The 3,470-nt window shown below is 49.3% G+C and overlaps 1 protein-coding gene across 1 annotated transcript in view; it reads right to left on the reverse strand.

The window, feature by feature from the left end:
• The window catches only part of LOC307034582 (uncharacterized protein), a 39,628-nt gene extending 36,450 nt beyond the window's left edge, over positions 1-3,178 (reverse strand). The window contains exons 1-2 of the mRNA XM_079673414.1: positions 3,074-3,178; positions 1-2,495 (exon numbers count right to left, since the gene is read on the reverse strand). The exon at positions 1-2,495 is cut by the window's left edge and continues 111 nt beyond it. The gene's annotated coding sequence lies outside the window, so the exon portion shown is untranslated. The remainder of the gene's footprint in view (positions 2,496-3,073) is intronic.
• Positions 3,179-3,470: the final 292 nt, after the last annotated feature.

Raw genomic sequence — 3,470 nt, forward strand, 5'->3', positions numbered from 1 at the left:
TGGATCAGGGTCTGATGGTTCTGATCAGGGTCTTCTGATCAGGGTCTGATGATCAGGGTCTGATGGTTCTGATCAGGCTCTGGATCAGGGTCTGATGATCAGGGTCTGATGGTTCTGATCAGGGTCTGAGGGTCTGGATCAGGGTCTGATGATCAGGGTCTGGATCAGGGTCTGATGGTTCTGATCAGGGTCTGGATCAGGGTCTGATGATCAGGGTCTGATGGTTCTGATCAGGGTCTGGATCAGGGTCTGATGATCAGGGTCTGATGGTTCTGATCAGGGTCTGGATCAGGGTCTGATGATCAGGGTCTGGATCAATGAATTACCCACAGAGACCGACTGTAGACCAGGACCCAGAGTCCAGGCTGAGACAGGGAGAGGAAGAACTGAAGGAACCAGGTTTAAGTTTAAGTTTTGTGAAGGTAGTCTGGGTCTGGGTGTCTGTTTCCGGTCCTCTCAGGGTCCCCTCCTGCAGCAGGATCGGAATGATCAAATCACGGCTATTAGAGTCAAAAAGATCCAAAAAGGTGAAAATGTTGTCTGTTAAGAAATGAGCTTTTCTGATGCAGTTTCTCAGTTTCTGGACCCAGGAGCTCAGATCCGGATCCTCGAGGAGTCTCTGATGAGAGCCGAACTATCAAGACCCGGAACCTGTAGTCAGACAGATCCACAGTGCACGCTAATAGTGCACAAATACAGCGAAATAAACCAGTTTTGGGTTAAAATGAGCGTTTCTCTGCAGCGCCTCGGTGCATCTGAGAGGAGAAGGTTAGCATCCTGTAGCTACACACGGATAGCATCCTCCAGGGGGGAAACAGACACAAACTGACCGGCTTTAGAGAGCGAATCCCGGCTGTAAAGCCTCCGTGAGCCGGCGGTGATATTCCGGTAAACAGAACCAGAACCGGTTCCTCTGGACCCTGAAGGCAGCACCAGGTGAGCCGGTACCGGAGCCTGAACGAAACACAACAATCCGCAGTGTGACAGACGGGAGGCTCTTATTCTGAAGGGGTGTGATGCGCACTGTCAAGCTAACATGCGAACCGGAAGTTTCAAAATAAAAGCTGTAAATGCAGAAACAGATAAAATGAATGGATGAAAACTTTATTACAAACTCAGGGTCCAGATAAAAGACAAGGCATTACATATAATAAATTACATACACAGCATAAAAACAATTCATAGTTTAAGAATCATTTAAATCAGTGTCCTAGACCAATGTCTCCACAGCTGATTGGTAACGTGTAGTACTAAACCTTATGTTGGATATTTCATTATCACGGTCATTATGCCGGCAAATACATGTATTATACACGAGGTTTCTTAAGACAGCTTGTAGAGCAGGCATGGGCAAACTAAGGCCCGCGGGCCATTTTAATCCGGCCCGTCGAATATTGGAACAAAATTGTCCAAATTAGAGTAAAGACCGCATTCATTTAGCATTTTTCCTGCAATACCCGGCATTTCAGTTGATCCCACTAGATGGCGCACTCTAGACACAACCGGCAAGATCTAAGAACCAAATACGTCACGCTTACATTGGAGGAGGTCGAGATTCACCTGAGCAAGAACAGTTCATGGTGAATACATCACATCACATGTCACTTGATAGACACTTTTATCCAAAGCGACTTACATAGTCAATACTGTGGGCAATCCCCACAGGAGCAATTTGGGGTCAAGTGTCTCAGGGACACAACGACATGCTGACTGCAGTGGGGTTTGAACCCGTGACCCCCCTGATCCCAACACCAAGGCTCTATCCACTGCGCCACATGCCTCCCCAATACAAGTTGAAGCAAGCAGTAGCGCTGAGCAAAGTGACTAGAGCCCGACCACACACTTATAAAAAACACTTATATAAAGTCAGGCAACACTAACAGGCTCAGTGTGATTCTGTTTGTCTGATCTTTCTTTAATAACCATCCGTTCCCTGTGATTGGCCATTAGAAGCACACCTTCTCCTGTTGTTTTGTATTATTGCAGCTATCGGATGGGATTTATTTTTTATTTAGCCTTTATTTATACAGGTGTACAATCTCATTGAAACACAAGGTCTCATTTTCAAGAGAGACCTGTCAGTGGCAACACTAAAACACAACATGGTAAAAAAAGTAGTCATTGAAAGATGCAGTCAGATGTAGCAGGGGCAAACACCCACTGAGGATTTCTCCAGCTTTTTCAAAATGAGTTTAAAATCTGTGATGGGTATCAAAGTGGTCAGCTTAAGTTCCTGCTGAGGTGTGTTCCAGGTCGAGAGGTCAGAGTATGATATGGCTTTTTTCCCAAGCACCGTGCGTACTGAGGGGACGGACAGAGTGATGTCATTTTGAGATTGCAGTCTATAGCTGTACTGTTTGTGTGATATGTAAGTGGATATGTAGAGGAGCAGTCCAAGCATAGCAGTATAGATGAGTTTGTACCAGTGCAGTGATCTGCGCATTGATAATGATGTCCAGCTGACTAAAGAGTACAGCGTGCAGTGGGTTATGAACCTCAGAGCCCCATGGTAGAGAGCGTGCAGTGGGTTATGACCCTCAGAGCCCCATGGTAGAGAGCGTGCAGTGGGTTATGAACCTCAGAGCCCCATGGTAGAGAGCGTACAGTGGGGTGTGACCCTCAGAGCCCCATGGTAGAGAGCGTGCAGTGGGTTATGAACCTCAGAGCCCCATGGTAGAGAGCGTACAGTGGGGTGTGACCCTCAGAGCCCCATGGTAGAGAGCGTACAGTGGGGTGTGAGGGGGTTACAGTGGGTTATGACCCTCAGAGCCCCATGGTAGAGAGCGTGCAGTGGGGTGTGTGAGGGGGTTACAGTGGGTTATGACCCTCAGAGCCCCATGGTAGAGAGCGTACAGTGGGGTGTGACCCTCAGAGCCCCATGGTAGAGAGTGTACAGTGGGTTATGAACCTCAGAGCCCCATGGTAGAGAGCGTACAGTGGGGTGTGACCCTCAGAGCCCCATGGTAGAGAGCGTACAGTGGGGTGTGAGGGGGTTACAGTGGGTTATGACCCTCAGAGCCCCATGGTAGAGAGCGTGCAGTGGGTTGTGAGGGGGTTACAGTGGGTTATGAACCTCAGAGCCCCATGGTAGAGAGCGTGCAGTGGGGTGTGAGGGGGTTACAGTGGGTTATGAACCTCAGAGCCCCATGGTAGAGAGCGTGCAGTGGGGTGTGTGAGGGGGTTACAGTGGGTTATGAACCTCAGAGCCCCATGGTAGACAGGGTGCAGTGGGGTGTGAGGGGGTTACAGTGGGTTATGACCCTCAGAGCCCCATGGTAGAGAGTGTACAGTGGGGTGTGTGAGGGGGTTACAGTGGGTTATGAACCTCAGAGCCCCATGGTAGACAGCGTGCAGTGGGGTGTGAGGGGGTTACAGTGGGTTATGACCCTCAGAGCCCCATGGTAGACAGGGTGCAGTGGGGTGTGAGGGGGTTACAGTGGGTTATGAACCTCAGAGCCCCATGGTAGACA

The sequence above is a fragment of the Notothenia rossii genome (genome assembly GCF_949606895.1).
Source record: "Notothenia rossii genome assembly, chromosome: 3".
Taxonomy (NCBI): Eukaryota; Metazoa; Chordata; class Actinopteri; order Perciformes; family Nototheniidae; genus Notothenia; species Notothenia rossii.